The sequence below is a fragment of the Mycteria americana genome, chromosome 1 (assembly GCF_035582795.1).
Source record: "Mycteria americana isolate JAX WOST 10 ecotype Jacksonville Zoo and Gardens chromosome 1, USCA_MyAme_1.0, whole genome shotgun sequence".
Lineage (NCBI taxonomy): Eukaryota > Metazoa > Chordata > Aves > Ciconiiformes > Ciconiidae > Mycteria > Mycteria americana.
The window spans coordinates 33753323-33773428 of record NC_134365.1 but is presented as its reverse complement, the minus strand read 5'-3'; the positions used below and the strand labels follow the sequence as shown (position 1 = coordinate 33773428).

Here is a 20106-nt window from a genome sequence, read left to right as displayed (position 1 = left end):
AACCATGTCCCAGTCTTGACTGCTCTCATTCTTTTCCTCTTGTATCAGGCATGATCTGACAGAGCTCCTGGGGTCCTCTATCTCTGACCGCGCGGGATAACTTTTAGGAAATGTAGACATACTTCTTTCTGCCTATTCCACTGACTTCTTTTGACTGGGGAAGCATGAATTTAATTTTGTAAGGGTGTTCTGCTGGAAGAGGTCTGCACAGATTCTTCAGTTCTCACCCCCCCCATCACCAACATTTTGTCACAGTATTTTTCTCCAGGTTTGTTTTTTTCTTAATTTGCCCTTTTTAATATTATTTCAATAGTGGTGCAAATTGAGACATTAAACCTTGAAGTCTGTTTAGCTGCGTGTCTAAGACAAGCCCAAAGAAGAGCACTACAATCCTCTCCCTCTGCATTTCTGCATTTCACAACAGCTTGCTTTATGTGCAGCCAAGCATTACTTGTCTCTTGGGCTTTGTAGGTGAAGGTGGAATACCTGCCCCTTCAACCACTAGGCTCTGTTCTTAATTTCTCTGATGAACCAAAGTTATCCTAGCACTAGATTTAACACTAATACAGAACTGCTTCTGTTTCTTGCGTGAGATGCAAGATTTTTTCTCTTGATATGACATCCACTGTGCCGTTTGCTCTCTTGATCTGATGAGGTTTGTCTTCCATGTACATTGGGAGGAGGGAAAAAGTGTGTAAAAACGCATCACACTTCCAGATCCAAAAACCTGTTCCCCTGTCCAGCTTAGGTCATAGGGAAAAAATGTTTGGTGGTTTTAGTCACCTTTCCAGAGCAAGCAAGCATGCACTTGTACGGCAGAAGTAGTACTTGATATGCATTGCTATTAGTCACTGTACAAAACAGCTTTGCAGACACTCATATCCAAGTCAGCTATCCAAGTGTTTCTTCATGTAGACATCTGATTACACTGAATGATTTACGAATATCTGGTCTGGAAATCTGCATTGTATTCTCATTGTCTGCTTTCCTCATACTCTTTTGCTGGTGCCTCTTTCTGCACTTGCCATCACAATAGTGTACTTACAATAAGCTGATGTGCAGTCTTTTCTTAGGATCCTGTCCATCCTTATTTGGTTATCAATTATCTAATATCAAGTAATCAACAGAAAGCTGTCTGGGGAGAAAAGATATCCTCCAGATGAGACTTTCAGCTGGAAGTCATAAAGTTGATAGACCCTAAGTGTCTATAAAACTTGGAATGTTCCACAGAGAGTTATCTGAAATAAAGTTTATGACTCTGCTGAGGGTAACCCCTAGACTGGGGATCCAGCTGCTGCTTTTGCTTCAGAGGAGTGAGCAACCAGCTTTGTGGGACAGTACGTACATGAAGCCCAACAGCTGAATATCTTCCGCTGTCCTTTGGCGTAGCCACCGGCCTCTGAGACACGCCCATGTGGATGGTGGGAGTGAGATTGGAGGGCTGTGGGGCACTTCGTAGATTCTTGGGCCTTATGCACCTGATTTAGCACCTTCCAGGGTGATGTCTCCAGGCCCTCCACTTTTACCATGTGAATAGGCTAGGAGTGCTAGCTACAAGTGTCCAGAAGTGTGTCTATCTCATTGGAGACCTTAGGACAGTATGTGATGTCCCAGAACTGACTGCATCCTGTAGCATTTGTAGCATTTGGCAATCAGATGTAGGAGTTGCCAACTCTTTGGGGCCTGCAAGAAGGGATCCAATGACCTACTGCCCCACCTCCCAGTGTCATATGTATCATCAGTATGCCCAGGTCTACTTTGTCACATCTCAGTTAAATTTGGAAGCGTTAGAAGTTACTAACCTCTTTCTTTTACGGGGAAAAAAGACAAGACACAACTCCAGTTCAAGAACGTTGTTTTAGGAAATAATTTGGGTTTTTTGTATCAAATGTAATGTTGAGTTTTGAGATATTTTATCACTTTCCTATGTGTTATATCTTTACGTTATTTTCACGAGACAGAAATTATAATTCTCCCATTGACAACAAAGTTTCAGAGTGGATGGCGTAAGACTTCACAGTCTGGATTTTGGATTCCTGAAGCTATATAGGTGCAAAAAGTGATTAAATACATCCATGAAAGTAAAAACTCTCAAGAGCTGTTTATACAAAATTACCACGTCTTCCTGGGACAGTACCAGCTAGTTGGCTGCTGGAAGGTGGCAATGTACTAGGAAAAAATATCACTATAGACTTGCTGGGTTTGTCTACCTTTTCTCTAAGCATCCGCCGCTGGAAACTATCACAGATGGGACACTGTTATGGATGGACCTTTGGTCTAATCTGGTAAAACTGGTCTTAAATCCCTGTAACTCTCCCCTCCTTTACTCTGATATCATGCTGAGGTACTTCCACTGTACCGCTATTAATTCAGTGCATTTACAGTGTCATAAAGCTGACCTAGTGAAGTGCAGAATTAAGCGTGACAATGGCAGAACAGTAACTTTCTGAGCTGCATTTGAAGAGTGACTGAGTGTACTTTCACATGGCAAATTTACAGGCCATACCTGTATGCTACCCCTCTTTAAAGCAATACAACCTCTCCTTTGTAACTGCAGGAGCTCTTTAAGAATTTCCCTACAACACAGCACTTATTTCTTGGTCAATGAGTTGCAGATTATTTATTACTTACTTAAGAATAATTACCCCCAAAGACAGTTAAATGTTTCAAGACTAAAAAGCAAAGTAAATGTAGGTTGAAAGCCATTATGTACAGATACAAAAGACTTTTTGTCAGTAAATTTTCATACAGTCATCCAAAATAAATTCTACGGGTCCGATCCATGTTCTCTGCAGAGACTTTGATCTGTGCAAATAGCCTTATTGGGCTATTGCACTCTCAGCATTTTGGTAAGGAAGAGTTTTGGGCAGATCTATATTAAGGTGATATTTTGATCCAAAGACACAGGCGTGAAATTGTATCCCTGCCTCCTGTCTCATGTGAAAGCACTACCTACAGAAAAGGAACAGCACTGACTTTGAGTACCCCAGCTTGGAGGGGTGCCAGGCATCAGGGTCCTCCTTGCCAGTGGCAGGGCCCCATTGCAGCGAGGGCTTCTAAAGGCTGCCCTGCCTGCAGAAGTGCCAGAATGGATCAGCACACTGGCTCCAGCCAGAAGTGGACTCAAAGTAGCTGTTGTTTTTTCTCCCCCAGGATCATTTTCAGAGGAAAGCCCCAGAGGTAAGGGCTGAGGTTCCCAAGAACGGCCAATCTCAAGCCAGGAAGGGCTGGAGCATACCCATTTGCTAAATGCTCTATAAAGGGCAATATTCTTTAGCCGCTTTTTGGATAAATCCCACTCCGCTTCTGAGAGAATATTTACAGGCAGTATCTCCTGAGCATCCTGCAAGTGACTGACACAGATACACATGGATTTTGTTTATTCTTGTCTGCCTTGGTTTTAAATTTTATACATGTCCTCTAGGCATGACTTTGATGCTGATTTTTCTAGGGAAAAAAAACTGGATACATAAACAAAGGAGTCATACATACATAAAGTAGTAAAGCATAAATCAAAGTCAGCCCCTGATTTTTTTTTTAATGCCAAATACTTTAAGAAGCAAGATTCTGTTTCAATGGCTGTCTTGCCTTAGTTCTTGTCTACTTCAATTTAAGGGGCTTTTATTACTGCATCATGACCTCCTCAGGAATTTAGTTACATTGTGAAATTTTATAACTGTAAAGACAGAAAGCTAAGAACTGTGAAACAGTTTCACAGCATCAACATTTCATCTTTTCCCCATGTGTATATTAAAATGAGAGAGAGGCCATTTCTCTATCTATCTGACGTGATGCTCTGGTCTCAGAGAGGTTTACTGTGTCACCTGTTAGCATGACAAATCCAGTTCTCCAGCTTTTCCTGAGACGTGCTCGCACAGAACTGAAGCAAGATTCTGAGTGGGAAGCCACTTGCAGACGTTTTTTTATGACCATGCATATATTTTGCCTCCCTTGCTGATCTCTGCACACTAGGTGGGTGGCATTGGCTTTGTGGGGTTCTTGCCAAGGAGCAGCCAAAAGCACTTCCACTGTGGAAGTCTGATCCCTGAAGTGCTGACGAGGGCAGTGACACCCGTACAGATCTCCTGAGCAAGTGCTGTTTACGCCAGTGAGGTCTGCCTGGACACATTAGTTGCACATCCAATTTTTCCAGGAATCCAGAACGTGTTACCCATGCACGTAATTCTCGTGTTTGGTCAGTTCTTGCCCCTATCCTTTCCCGTAACTTCTCTGGAACTGTAAAATGGCTCTGGATGGCTCCTGAAGTGCCATGGCTTACTTGTTGGCTTCTCTTTGAAAGAGGAGTGCCAGATTTCTTTGAAACAGTTGAGCACTATGAAGATGAGACATAAAAAGACAAAATTCAGCCCCAAAGGTCCGCTCTGTCACTTTCTTCTTTCTTTGGCCTCACCTATGAAACCCAAGCAAATATAACTGCTAGACTTGACTGAGTTCAAACCATGTTTGTCCCAGATGCGTCAAATCAGTTCAGAAACCGAGCTATAGTTTGGGATCGCATGTAGCCAAGGTATTATTTTCTGCTTTTAAATGTCCAGAATTACTTGGATTGATTATTTCCTGCGTTTGATTTCAGGTGTTCGGTAGCTAACATGAGACTTCTGACTGGGGAAACATCACGCTGCAAAGGTTCAGCTGAAATAGCTCCCTGCCCACACATTTTTGTACAGCACTTTAAAATATGCATTTCTTGCACATACTATAATTAGGCTCTTTCATTCTCCCTCCTGTTGTTATTAAAATACTCATTATCTATTACAAAACTCTTCTATTATGCTATTTTTTTATATCCCTCTTTTTACTTCAGGAGGCAAATAGAGACATTTCAGTGGATGTAGTTCTAACAAGGGAAATTCCACCATTGCTTCACCATGACAATCGGGCACAATCATCAATGAAGCAACAGCTTCACTGTGGATCACTGCAACTGCTAAGGGATTTGAAACTGGCTTGCAGCAACAGACAACATCCACAGGACTGCCTGCACCTCACTGGGCTGCACTGGCAGATGCTAAACTTGAGTCCAATTCAAAAGGTGTTGGAAGGATTAATAGTCCTTGGTACCTCAAGCAGGGAACAAGAACTGAAGAAGTAGGGAGGTAGGAGAAGCTTCTTTGGCTATTGATAGTTTGTTGGCTAGGTAAAAATTCCCCGCAAAAGGTGGCCCATCCAGAGCAAAAAGAGATCAGCTTCTGTCTCAGGATCATGCCTTGGACATCCTGGATTCTCCGTCCAAAGTTTCACCCCATCCTGAGTTGGCACTTGCAATTTCATACCTGATGAAGCAAAAGGAAAGATGCAATGTCACTGTTTGCAGCTGGCCGTAAGCCAGAAGCTGGAGCTACGTTGAGTACCTGAGCAGCATGTTCCAGCCACAGCTGCAAATGCCCCACAAGGTTTAAAAATGGTTTTTGAAATATTATTTGACTCAAATAGCTTCTGAAGGGGAAAGGACTTCTCAGACAGAATATGGCTTTCAGGAGAACTTCTGAGGTACCATGTTCCTGCTTATGGGTATCTTCAAATTAAAGTGTGTCCCTTCACTGGTGCTAATCTGATCTAGGAAGTGTAAATTAGGCTGCGAGAAGACTGATAGGAATATCCCCTGGAAAAAAAATATTAGTAACAATAACAATAACAATAATAATAATCTGATTAAATATATTTTGTATAGAGATATATAAAGCTCAGATATGCACTATTACTAAATACTAGAAAAGACCCTGGCATGACCCAGACCTACAATAATGGGGCAGTTATAACTTACATTTCAGCTAAGTCAAAGTATGTTAATGTACAATCTTAGATTTAAACTTCTATATATAAACTGAACTTGCTTTGACTTTTCCCAGAGGACATGTGCCATGCAGTTTAAACTTTTTATTTATCTCCAAACAGGATCAAACGTGCAAGGAATATTAACATGTTTAAAGTGCACAGTTAGGCAGAAATGCACTTCCTATTTGAGCAAAGAGTTGTATAATTGTCTGTGGCTTAAACAAAAAGGTGTCATTATTCTGAAAGCAAAGTAACATGAGGAACATAGTTTCATCTAACTTTGAAATACTTTAATCTGAAGAAAGAGTCTGGTGGTAACAGGCCCACAAATCAAGATAAAAGTTCAAAGATGCATATGTAAGGTATCAAACCCTTAATTGCACAGTTGAATGTACATGTAGACAGTGTTCGTTTCAAATGATTTTGCAGATGTGTTCATTTTATACAAGTCAACTTAGATATAAGCTCCTGTAAACAGTGGTTTAATGCACATACACTGCTTAAAATAACATTGTTTACTTAGGAAGTACTACAGAGTGCACAAAATTCATTTTGAGGAAAATATTAGTGATGCACAGCAAATGAACACTTTAGTTCATTACTAATTCTCTTTTCCTTTTCTTTGAAGTTTGTCAGCCCTGAGATTTCCCCCCAGTCATTAGGCACCTCTATCCTCATCGTGCTTTGTTTCAAACCATACAGAAAAGATTTAAATCATACGGCCTCATAGGATCGCTAGCTATAGTCTCCTGCATTGCATCTTTTTCCTTCTGTGGTCTATTGACCATAGTTTGGGAAGCACTGCCTTGTTTCCAACTTGAGAATAGTTACCCATGCTAAAAGTGTATCATTCTCCTTACCCTGAGATGTAGCAGGTCCAACCATGCTTTTAAAATAGGCTTTGAAAAATGGAAATGTCAGTGCTTGTTGGTGCAAAATGGAGCTACTTGGAAATCAAAGAGAAAAGAATAGGAAAAAAATTTCAGAACTTATAAATAGGGAGACAAGAGGCAACTTGAGATAACACAAACATCTCCCAGAGATGGGATTCCATCCTCGGGAAAGACCTCAGGAGCCAAACTCCAACTGGCTGGGAGCTGTAAATTATTAACATATTTGTCTCAAAAGCATATCCATGCACTGTTATGACAAATCTGTGCCCGTGGTCTGTTCCTGGCATTCAGTGCTTAGTAGTTTCTCCATAGCTGTCTAACATGAATATATATGAGCAACATCAATCATATCACATTGTAAAGCAATATCTTCCTGTATAAGAGATTTTTTAATTTTATTCACAAGACAATATGAAGGCATGTCTAATTAAATGTTCTCCACTTTTCCTCTCTCGGAATCCAAAGAGTTTTTTAATCGTGGGGGACATTCGTTTCTGCTGAAGACTGCATGACTTGAAACTTTGCCTAATACACATCAAATGCTAAAACAGACGTTTTTAATTACTAGCACAAAGTCTGTAGAGATATGTTTTGTAATGAGGAATGCGGTTAAACAGCAAAGTGGTCCCATTTGCCTTTGCAACAGACTGTTAACATTTCATTTTGACCTATCCTTATACTACATTTCTGTTTTCTTCTAAAAATTTACAGAGTTTGTTGCTAAGACAGGTAAATACAAATGGACAAATGCTGGCCTGCCAATGCAATGCTGAAGCCAGTAGACCTCTGCCTACTCATATCCGCCCAGGATATTTCGCAAACACATTTAAATACCATTAAGATAACGGCACATATCAACAAAACAAAACAAAAAATTATTATATTAATGCTCTATCTTAAACATAGTGGGAAAGAACAATGAACATTTAAGAAGAGTTTTTCTCTTAAATCTCTTTTCCCTGGATAGTTGCATATCAATAATTTGTATACAATACCATGTTTTCCCTTGTAGTGGTAGTGTTTAACAATGACGGTATAAAACAAAGAACAAACAAATTATTTTAAAAGTTTCTTAAAAGCTTGCTTAAGGTTAGATAGTGTTATAATTATGCTGAATCGAATTCACCTCACCAAGCTTCCATCTTATACAGAAGGCTTTGTGTACGTTTATTGAAGTACTAATTTAGTTTTAAAGCAGAGGAAGAGAAGGAAGGCAAAGAGGACCTACACCAGCCCCTGCTGCACATGCGTGGAGGAACACGTGCGATCCAGCAGCCCTCGCTGGACAGAAATAGCCACCTGAAAGAAACCTGTTGCTAATCTGACTCCAAAATATGCGTTTAAGTCCGATGCATTTCTCTGCAATGGTGTCTTTTTCTCTCTGCTGATTATAAAAGGAGAAAAGAGTCATTAATTGTGATTTAGAAATCTAATTTTTAGACACGCATATTTGAATTAGATGAGCTCCTGCCTATGGGAGCATGGCACAGACAGCCATCGTTGAAAAGTGCTGTTGGCTGTGTTAGAGCCCATCTGGCAGAGGTCGCCAAGGAAGGTGATACTGAAAACATTTAGCTCTTCTAAGTAGGACATAAATTGATGTGAGCTGGGTTTTACCTTATATCATCTAGAAAAAAATACAGCAATATATAACAGAACTTCTTTTATGTTCTCAGGATTTAATGTATCTCAGATTTAGATCACTAGCTAAGCCAACTACATGGGTTTAAGCAGAAATTTACCAAGCTGCTTTTTTTTTCTTTCTTTTTTTTTTTTTTTTTTCTGGAGCTATGTCTGAGAAAGAAAGACCAGATAGTGAAAATGAGAAGGATTATCTCTTTGAGTGGAAAGTCTGAAAGTTATAAAAATACAGAGGTTGGAGGAAAATACAGGAACTTCGGTTTTATTTTGCCTACTTCTTACCTTACAGTATGTTTCAAAGCGCTAATGGCTGAGGACAAAAAGATCTGAACATCATTGCAACATTCAGAGACTATTGAGTGAGGAAAAAAGAGCTGAAACTCTGCGGAGAAGAATTCAACATAACTCAGTTCCTCAAAGCGGCAGTCTCAAAAGGAACACCCTTTCTACATCTATAATCTGGCACCTACAAATACAAGATGGGACAAGGCACAAGCCATTGTGAAAATCTTGTTGTTTCCAGTACAATGGGCATTTTTTTCTCGGAGTTATAAACCCTGAAGGAGGTACCAAATTGAAAACAGAGATATTGTCAGAAAACAGTGCTCCCTGCTCTATTAGAGACATGGCTGCAGATGTCTGCAAGCAACAGTTTCAAAAGTTGGGAAACCTGACAGCTTCGCAAATCAGACTATTTCGTCAATGTGCTGCAGCTCTGAGTGTTTCTGAGGTATGCTCCTGATGCTCTCAGTGAACTGGGCTAGCTCTCTACAACTCCCAGCACTCACGCAATGTCAGCTAATTTTATTTTTTAAAGAAAAGAGAAAGAACATAAACTACTCATATATATATTTGCTATATAAACCTGCATTTCATGCCTAATAAATCCATACCATGATACGTACTTTTTGTCTGCATATGAGAATGTATGTGTATGTGTATACAATGTGTTACACAATGTGTTACACAATGTGTATACAATGTGTATACAATGTGTATACAATATGTATGTGTATGTATATATATCCATACATATATTTGCATACCCATCCACCTATGGGTATGCAAATATCTCCAGGTAAGAGATATTTTAAGTAGATTTTTCTAACTATAAGCTGTCAGATTTTCTAACTATAAGCAGATTTTTCTCCTTGGGAAGGAAAGTGGGCTACAGTTGCCTTTATTCCACAGTACTGTTGATTTTACAAGGGAGGTACAGAGCTGAGTAGCTGTATAAGAGTCTAAAATACAGAAAGAAAAAGACGGGCTGTTTATGTGAAGGAGCAGCAGAAGATTTCCAGTCGGTGTCAGCAGCGGATGGTGACCTGTTGGGATCACGCCACGGCTGTGACTGAGGACAGTGGTGCTCTGGTTAGAGAGGTCAGCAATGTTGCAAGGTCCTGCACTTGGGCCACAACAACCCCATGCAGCGCTACAGGCTTGGGGAAGAGTGGCTGGAAAACTGCCCGGTGGAAAAGGACCTGGGGGTTTTGGTTGATAGCCAGCTGAGTATGAGCCAGCAGTGTGCCCGGGTGGCCAAGGCGGCCAACAGCATGGTGGCTTGTATCAGGAATAGTGTGGCCAGCAGGACTAGGGAAGTGATCGTGCCCCTGTACTCGGCACTGGTGAGGCCGCACCTCGAATCCTGTGTTCAGTTTTGGGCCCCTCACTACAAGAGAGACATTGAGGTGCTGGAGTGTGTCCAGAGAAGGGCAACGAAGCTGGTGAAGGGTCTGGAGCAGAAGTCTTATGAGGAGCGGCTGAGGGAGCTGGGACTGTTTAGCCTGGAGAAAAGGAGGCTGAGGGGAGACTTTATCGCTCTCTACAACTACCTGAAAGGAGGTTGTAGAGAGGTGGGGGTCGGTCTCTTCTCCCAGGTAACAAGCGATAGGATGAGAGGAAATGGCCTCAAGTTGCGCCAGGGGAGGTTTAGACTGGATATTAGGAAATTTTACTTCACTGAAAGGGTTATCAAGCATTGGAACAGGCTGCCCAGGGAAGTGGTTGAGTCACCATCCCTGGAAGTATTTAAAGGATGTTTGGATGAGGTGCTTATGGACATGGTCTAGTGGTGGTCTTGGTAGTGTTAGGTTTACAGTTGGACTCGATGATCTTAAAGGTCTTTTCCAACCTATATGATTCTGTGATTCTGTTGCGTGACTTCACTGTTCCCTCCATTGCCGGAGCTCCCAGGAGGCTGTCGTGGGTGTGAGCACTGGTACTGGCTGTCCTCGCCTGGCTTCTGGTCCCACCACCACCAGCCAGTCCTCTTTCAAACCAGAGTGAGAGCAGGTTTCCCCATCTGGTCGGAAACCTGATTGCAGATATCCCCCAGAGCTGCTCTCCAGGCCACACTGCAACGAAGCTGCTGGGCTTTCTCCACCAGGGAAATCCAACCTACCCCCCTTGGAAGAGCGTGACTACTGTGTCTGTGCACAGCAGCACAAAACATCCAGAGCAGAGCAGGGGTATTGGACTTCCAGATTTAGGAGGAAAACTGTCCCTCTTCCTCTTGTCCCAGGCTTCGTCAGGGGAAGTGAGCAGCAAGTGAGGAGCCAGTGGGAACCTGTAGCTAAGCTAAAAGTCAAGAGGCTGCTGCATGCCTGCCCTCCTCATCCCCACAGAGGAAACCGATGGCCTTTGTTGAGGTGCTCTAACTGGAAACACAGACAGGGCTGCTGCAAAACATGCGAGTAGATGTTTTGTCAGGATTAGTAACTGAACAGACTTTGACTGGTGACCTCAGATGCCAAAACAGAGACACAAATCTTGGGGCAAGAGCCCTCACCCCGAGCGGTGCACTCCATGGAGGCCCTCAGGCTAACATCCATTTCATGGCAGCTGCATGTAAAAGCAGGTTCTTGTCTCTCCTCTGGAGACAGGCTAGCTTCAGTTTCTTTGACCTAAAGCAATAGTACTTGCCAGTTCTGGTGAAGATGGCCTCAAGCCAGCTCTGTGGCTCCTTTCTGATACTGCCGCTGAGAGTCTGTTAGTGATAAGACTATGGTCCTTGCAGAGGCTGACCAAGGCCCCCATATCCTTGAGACCTCATGGCACTGCCTTCTGTCTCCCCACCCTGGCTGTCTGTCAGTTCATGTGAGCGAGGGGGCTCATATCAGCTGCTTCGTTCTCCAGAAACCTGCTTTCACAGTACACGGCTGCGGCTGGGCATGTAGTGTGACCTCTTGGGACTCCTCACATCCATCTCTGATGTGATTTGGGTATGTGGAGTTTGTTGGGCCTATGATCTGGCCTGTACTATCTTTTGGTCCACAACCAGAGGGACTAGGACAACAGCACAAAACCCTAGCCATGCTCTCGTGACAGTGTACATAGAGTAATCCAGGAGCTGGAAGGTGTTCACATATGTTTAGAAACCCTGGAAATATAGCGAAGCAATTCATAGAAAATAAAGACAGAATTTCAGACTGTGAAGGAAAATGTTTAAGACAATGTAAGAAATCTGTCTGGGGACATACGTGTCTCAGTTCATCCTTCCTGATATGCTGGCAGCTGCCCAAAGTGCGTTCTTTCCATCAAGGACAACTTTGATAAAGAGAAAATAATTGCTCCGTAGTATTTGATGGTCTTGTTTATTATTTTCCGTTAGGAATGATGCCCTGTGCCTCACCTGGGGTCAGATTAAGGACTGCAGACCTGTGAACTACGGGCCAGCAGTGACAGGGAGTTTGGGCACAGGAAGCAGAAGGGGCAACTGCACTGCACTGAGCTGATGGCCACCTGCACCAGGAGGAGAGCACAGCAGGTCGGGCTGGTGCATTTGTAGAAAAATACAGAACCAAGTGGGAAGGAAACAGGACATATTCACCTGAGGGTTTGGAAAAGAGAGTCTATAATAGGGGTAGTTCTGTTAATTGTGGGTTGGGAACCCCATTAAGCTTTCATCTAATCCTGATCATATAGCTCTCGTCTTTTGCTTTCTACATCCTATGCACTATAATCTGAAGTTCCTGTGTCAAGTAACACATTCTTTACAAAATGAAATAACACTGTAATTGTTCTGCTTTTAGTTACTGGTTTTCATTTTAACACTCTGACTACCATAATAAACAAGCATACAATGTTCGCACTCCCACTTCACACATAGCACGCCTTTGCCTGCCAAAGCAACGGCAGCCCAAGGGTTAATTTTTTTACATTCTAAACATATGCATGCAACGAAATGTATCCTAGGGCTATGATTCATTTGGGGAGTTCACAGGGATAGAAAGGCTCTTGAATTCTAGCAGTTAAGCCTTGTTTGGGGCTTGCATATTTAACTGGTGAATCTTTGTATTAAAATGCATTTTACGTTGCTTCTGAATAAAGCAGGGCATCCCTGCAAGAAATACACAAACCAGATGTTTTATTTTTGAAATAACTTGTCTGGTCTTGCAACTTTTATCTGGGCAAAACTTCTTGACATGCATGAGAGGGTGAATTTCCTAATGCAGTTTGCACCATTAGGGTCATTCTAACAAGGGAACAAATGCATTTATAGAGGGCCAGACCCTTATATCCTTTCTTCAATCACTTTCTCATCGGTGGAATAAGAACTGTTTTTCTGACTTTAACCATCAGCTGATGCTGTTGTTAATTAATTCTGGTTTCTGAAACAATCAGAGCCTGTGGGTGATGAAGTTTAGCATTTTGGGACCCCCGTCTGTTGCCACAGTGAAAGACGTGGTCTCTCACCAGCCCTTCTGGGTCCCAGACCTGAATTTGACCTAAACTGCAGCCCTCTGCCTCCTGGCCTGCTGAGATGCATGCAGCAGGGGAGAGGCTGCCGAGGGTGCCTGTCAGGTCAGCCTCCCTTCTTCTGCCAAAATCTTTCCCACTTGCCAAAGACAGAATGTCACACTGTTCTCAAGCAGTTGTGGATGTGAAAAATGTGAAAGCCAAGACTTCGCTTCAGCTCCAGCAGCAGCTTTTATAACTGGCATAGCTTTAGTAGGTTCAAAGCAAGCTTGAAGAAAAGTTTGTGTCTTACAGTGCCAGAAAGTGTTTGGGAATTTGCTTTCAGCTCTGGTAGACTTTTAAAGAAAATCGCTGGACCTGGCAAGGGCTACCTTTGCCTAATGGGCTGCCAGTGAGCTTTAGCATCTCAAAATCATTCCTTTTCCTTGCCCTCGGAAAAAAATCCAGCCCAACTCTGGCCCACCTACCCCTAAGCATGGGATGAAAATGATCCGGTTCCCAGAAAATCTTTGTCCTTCTGCCTCTGCAAATCTTGTCCATGTCACACCGGTGTTGGGGGTTTCAGTGAGGTGAGGAGAGGAAGAACATAAAGTGTGGGCTACAGACTTGGGGCTGCCGCAGGAACTAACCCCGCTGTACAGCAGAGAGGAGCGTGTACACATACCAGTCCCATTTGTCCAGGAATCCATGCTCCCGAATGATTGATAGGATATTATAACACACGTAGGGCCTGTGGCTGCAGGAGACCAGGAGAAAGAAGAAATAATTGCTTTAATTATCTGGCAGTAAAGGACATCTAACTCCTCCCAGCGGCATTAAATTGCTGTTCTCGGCTCCTGCGACCCCTGCCTTGAGAGACGAAGCAATGGGAGCTGTGGAGCTCCCTTTGGGCTGGGACGTCCTCTGTCCCAGTTTGCTGCAGGCCAAGGATTCTTGGCTCGCTGGCCAGTCCCTGGGACATATGTCCTTCACAGAACTGCTGTCCTTCATGGGCTGCTGCATTGCTACCCCAGTCACCAAGACCTGCCTTGAGAAACGTGCCTGTGGCTCTGGGGGCTCACAAGTGTCCCAGGACCCTGATGTTCAGGATCGTCACATCCAGAGAAATGGAATTGTTGACCAGGAGCCGGCCATTATCTCTGACTAAAGCCAGAGGGCCAGAGGGAGTTAAAAATGAGTAACAGCATGCATTTACAACATCCACGACAGACAGCGTAACTGTGAAGGTAGGGAAGAAAACTCACGTGACATTGATGACCTAAGAGCAAACCCAGAGGGTCCCTCTCCCTCCTGGTACCCAGCTGAGGTGCTGTGGGTGCCCACTCACCCCAGAAATCTTAATAAAAACCTGCCAGAATATATGCAATTGTTTAATATAACAGCAAAAGCTCCCAGTGTCTTGATCCACAGCCTTTATAACCTGACGTGGGCCCAAAGCATATTTCTGCATGGAGTTGTTATTAAAATGTAATCCTTCAGCCAAAATATAGCTATATGAAAACAGGGAGTTTGTAAAACCCTCTCTGGTTTGAAACACTTATCTGCAACTTCTCTAATTTGCATGTTTTTAATTAAAGGCATTTTTCTACAGATATCTAAGGCAGAACCAAATACTCATCTTTTGACTATAAGACCACCATCTAGAAGCAATTTTCTGTGGGCCTGGAAAGAGTAATTTGTCCAAGAACACATGGCACATGAATCCCATCAGCTTTCATTCAACCTGACGAACATGTTCTAGTTGCTTTTCAGAATGGCTTTGGCAGTGCCAAAATGTTTGAAACACTTAAGCAGATACTCTACTCCTCATTTCCCTCTCATTGTTTTGAATTGTTCAGCACCAGGTTTTTTTGAGCTCTGGTCTGTAACATGGCGTTCTATAGAAACACATCTTTTTAAAGACAAATATTTAAAATGCTCATAAGGCGGTTATGTTTTCTTGATATCCATCCATCACTGAGGAAAGTGACTTGCAAAATCAGGACACAGGCTGTTCACAAACTGTTGTCAATCCATAGATGGTGAGTAATTTGGAAAAAAAATTTCTCATCATCATTTTCAGTTATGGTAATGTTAGATACTACTTTTAACTAGAGTCACTAGATTTTTTTCCAGACAGGAAATGGATTTTCAGAATCAATGGACTTCAGTGTTATTCTGTTTCACGAAAAGTGGCATATCATCAAAAATATTTGCAAAATAATGTCAAGCTATCTTCTAATTTACGCATTAAAGGAAAATTGTGGGAGGGAAGGAATAGAGTTATTACTTTTGCAAAGAGATCTACAGTTAGAAAACTAATTTTGTGTTGCTTTTTCTCAAGAATTTCCTGTAAGTTAGATCTGGACTATTCCTGGAAAGCAGAATCAAGCAATGTATCACAAGCACCTTAGCAGATCTAGCTGTACCTTGGATGGCAGCTCCTTTTTTGGGAATTGCCATTTTGAGAAGGAAAACATTCTGAGAACATAGGTAAGCCCATGAGTAACTAATAAAAATGAGCCAACACCTGGAAGCAATGATATGCTTGACGGAGATTATCCATCACGCTCTTTCTGCTGCCCAGTGAGAACACTCCCACATACCATTTCAGTAGCTGAATCCCACGATGGAAAGGTTGCAAATTACATTATGTATTAAAAGATTCAGCTAGAAACATTGACATAATACACCATTGTGTTATTTTCAGAAATCAAGTAAAACCTATAAAGATTCTGAAACAAAATCTGTTTTTAATGTTGCATTGCCAGCAACCTCGATCTTCTTGTCATGTCTGAAAACTCCTTTGTATGGCTGGAAATTCAAAGGAACGCTGAAGATTTTGCTGTTGATATTGGAGAGAACAGTGTGCTCTCTTCATGTAAAAGCCTATAAGGTTGAGAAATACCTTTACTTCTTAAAAGAAAAATGGAGAAGGCAGTAATATAAAGTAAGAGCGAACCATGATATCATTTTGCTATGCACAGAGGAAGGTGAGATTTTCAGAAAAGAATTTGTACTTTAATTGGTCTGATTTAAAATAAATCAGTAAGAGAAAAAAAAATCACCTACCTCTTCCAGCAGAATGGAATGGTTTATCATATGTGGACCAGGCAGTGCAATATGTTCTCACCTTTATTAACCACAGGAGACTTTCTTTGGAAAATACATATATGTATGGATTTTCTTTGATTCGTATGAGCACAAGAAGCATGCATAAATGCATAGAAGCATTTTTTCCCCTCACCTTTTTTTAAAGACTCTGTTCTATTTGACTATCTCTACTATTCCTTTCTAATTCTTCACAAAGTAAATGTGCTGCTGGCTCTTTTGGCTCCCAGATTATGTATTCAGCTGCATTATAGTCTAATGCAGTTGGATTTAGAAGCCACCCCTCTCTTCGTACCAGACACGCTAGCTGTCACAGTAAGACCTTGCCCTGAAACTGTTCCTAATCTGCACTAAGAAAACAGACTGAGGAAAAACAAAAATGCAAAAGGGAGACAGGGCTCCAGTCTTGTTGTCATGGTGTGTGGGAGAGCTGGGGCCACCTCACCTCGCCCCCTTCCCAACACCTAGTTACCAGGCAGAGGGCCTTGATGCGCGAGGATTTGCAGCACTTTGCCAACCCTGAAGCATGAGAAATACCCCCTGAAGATCTACAGAGTGAGGGGTCTTCTTCCATTGAAATCACTGAGTTCCCACTGCCTTCAAGGGGAATGGGCCCTCTATCCAAATAATATCGGATTTGGTCAGCATGCATGGCTTCTAACCTCTCTCCATTTGCAGATCTCCAAGGAACACACTAGCTTCCTTGTAAATTTGCATCAGTGCTATATACAGACCTTGCAAAACCGTTTTGCATCCTCTCCTTTTGTGGATGCGTGGGAAACAGACGGTCCCTGGGGAATCTGCTGGCAACTGGTGGAAAACCACTTTTCTCATGGTAAAGTGTCAGTTGGCGTAGCTAGGCTAGATACTCAAGATCAGCCGTCCTATCCAGCAAGATAATATCAGCAAGTCCCTGCTCCAGACATGCCTGATAACAACAGGCTGGCTTTGTCAGATTGTTTGCATTGTCAGAGGCGTGGTGGTGCAGCTATCTCAGTGCAGGCTCTGGAAAGGCTCACACCTTCACCATGGGGCTTCCTTCTGCTGGCAGAGGGTCTGCAGCACGGATAAGCACCATGAAAGAATTAAGGTCTGATCACCAAAAAAAGCACAATACAGTGCTAGATATTAACCATAGAGCCATTAAATGATTCCCATCTGTTATCCAGTTGTAACTGGTCATCAGAGCATGCAAAAGTTTAAAAACAAGGTAAGAGCTAATTACAGGCAGTGGCAGGGTACTGTGGAGGAGAGGAGATCATTTCCCACCCACAACGTGGGACCTGGTAGCAAGGTGAGGTGTTGCTCATTTGCTTTCTGGAGCTGGGGAGAGATGGGAGGAGGGACTGTTTCCCAGCTTAGAAATGTCACCTGCTAGGTGGTGACGGACAGCAAGGGTGAGGTAAGGGAAGAAAGGGGGTTCTTTCTCTTTCAGGAACTGTGGCGATTTTGGTGTCATTTGTGATCCATTTTTGTCTGTGGCTGTCAAGAGGAAAAGAGATAAATAAATCAGCAGAGCCCTGTGAGCAGTCTCTCCAGTTCTGGATGTTCTTGACACCTCAGCTGGAGACATTTTGCTGCTCCATGTCACAAATATTCCTCATGTGCATGGGGCCAATAAGCCACAACACTGCTAAGAGATTTGTTCAAAATATCAATTGCAAGAAGAGACACCAAACCAAAGTTCGGAGTTCATTTCCAAAAGTACAGTCTAAATGAAATCCTTCTGCAGACATTCATGATATTTATTAGCTGCTATTTTCCAACCTATTTCAAAGGATAATTATGTGGATAACCTGCCACACGCCCCATATTTTTGCAGAGGTGACGTACATTGCGAGCCCTAAGCATTCCCGAAGACGATCTCAGAAAGCAAGCTCCGCAATCAGAGCGCTGCCCTGAGCTTGATTGGACTGACAGAAACAAGCCAGGGTTGAAAAGGCCAGCAACATCTCCAGAGGCTCCGAGAGGGAGTGTGGGGAGTGTCGGCAGCGCGGCGTTCCCCTGCAGCCCCAGGAGCCCGCGGCCAGCGAGCCGTGCCAACTCGGTGGGAGTGAGCAAAAGGCAAGTGTGATCCAGGGAGCAGACAATTTCCACAACATGTTCCCTGCCTAAACCAGTGGCGATAACTGTGCCAGAAAATAAAAACAATAAAAATAATCTTTGATTTCTGTTGTTTTGGAGTTGATTCCAGCAATTGAGCCAGTGGAAGGAAAATAGCTAATGCACGCACAGTTTCAACAGTGGTTTACTCCTTGTTGTGAAGGGCTCGAAACTTGTGGTTGTGAAAGCCTCGTGGTCCCCAGTCCTGAGAGATGCAGACCAGATGTTAGAGAGCCTTCCCGAGAAAACTTGTCCTTGCTGCAGACGACTGGCAGGGACGGCCGGGAGCAGGGACCAGTCGGGCCCTGCCTGCCGCAGCTGACATGGCAGGAGGATTTTCTTCAGTGAACATTTTTCCATTTTAAAACACTTTCCCAACCCAAATGAGTTGTACAGAGAAATGAAGTTTCTGCGACTTCTGCACGTTATTCTAAATGTCAGAAATGTGATCCAAATGTTGTGGTGCTAATTGCCTGTAACCCCTAAGGGAAATGAGTTTTCTCATTTAAATGCGCTTTCTCCGGGGCTAACAACATGGCCTTTCAAGTCACAGGAAAATACATACCCCGCACAAGAGTCTGACCCCCAAAATTATATTCCTGCATCTCCCTGCCACAGCACCCATGAGCGATGTGCGTGCCCAGGAGTTGATTTGGATGACTTTAGGTTGCGTCTAGTAGGATTTCACATTCACAATATTTATTTCAAACGGGAAGAAAAAACAGTCTCCGTGTTACATCAAATTGAAGTCCCAAGTGCCTTTCTTCGCCTGAGTTATTAACCCCTAGTAATGAAGGTTTGAAATTGAGATATTAACTGCTGGAGGCGCAAATGAAGTTGCTTTAATAAGGCTAATTAGCAGGCACCTGCAGCGGGGCTGGATGTGGCTGCAAGCCGCCAGCAGCCGGGGTTCAGGGGCCAGCTCCCCGGCTCCTTGCGCCTCGTCAGCGTCAGGCAGCAACTCCTGCAGCGGGGCTCACCCCAGGACCACAGCCAGGGCCTCAGAGGCGTTTATCCAAAGGCAAAGCCATCACAGGCAGAAGAGACACAAGCACAGCCATGCGTCCTTGGCCCTGCTGAGGCTTTAGTCTTCTAGCTTTGATGGGAGGCTACTGAAGGCCGGCACGGCGGCGGCACGGCAGCGGCACGCTGCTCACAGCAGCTATGCTTGTGATAGCTCGTCCGTGCATTGCAGCTGTTGTCTTAACCAGACATTATCAGCCTGATTTACATATTAATTGTAGGACCATTTTTTATCCCCTCCCTCCCCTTTTTTTTTCCTAGAGCTCAGAAATATTTCAGTCCTTGAATTGCCAGTTTTAAGATATTGGGAGAGAAATAGAAAGGAAAAAAGAGGCTAAAGCTTTTCATTCCAATTTTTGAGTTGACTGACATGTTAAGAAGATTGGGAGTTTCTCTAGCAAAAGCATCTGCATAAGACTTACACCCTTCCTCTGATCCTCTTGTGCTGTTTTGCTTTTTACCAACTGGCAGGTTAATCCAAGCATAAACAATTGCATTATCATCCTCAAAATTATTTTCCATATAGTTGATATTTTTCTTTAAAAAGTCTCATAAAAAGTGAATCCATAAGAAGTCTTTGAATAATTAAAACAATTTAATTGACTTAGAGGTACCGAACCACCTCCATAAAATAGACTCAAATGGCCTAATTACTAATACACCATATGGAGGAAAAGCAGAGGTGTGGTGCAGTCTGTTGATGGATCAATTAGCACACAAGGCAGAGGATTGTGTCATCATCGCTGTTACCATCAAAACAAAATCCTATTTTGCATGTGCCTGTAATATCACACAAACAATCTTGTTTTTTTCCATTTGTATAGCACCTCGTTCGAAACGAAGATCTCAAAACACTTTGAAA

General features: G+C 42.9%; 1 long non-coding RNA gene across 1 annotated transcript in view; it reads left to right on the top strand.

The window, feature by feature from the left end:
• The window catches only part of LOC142404601 (uncharacterized), a 33269-nt gene extending 15037 nt beyond the window's left edge, over positions 1 to 18232 (top strand). The window contains exon 4 of the long non-coding RNA XR_012773908.1: positions 17941 to 18232. This is a non-coding gene — a long non-coding RNA (uncharacterized LOC142404601). The remainder of the gene's footprint in view (positions 1 to 17940) is intronic.
• Positions 18233 to 20106: the final 1874 nt, after the last annotated feature.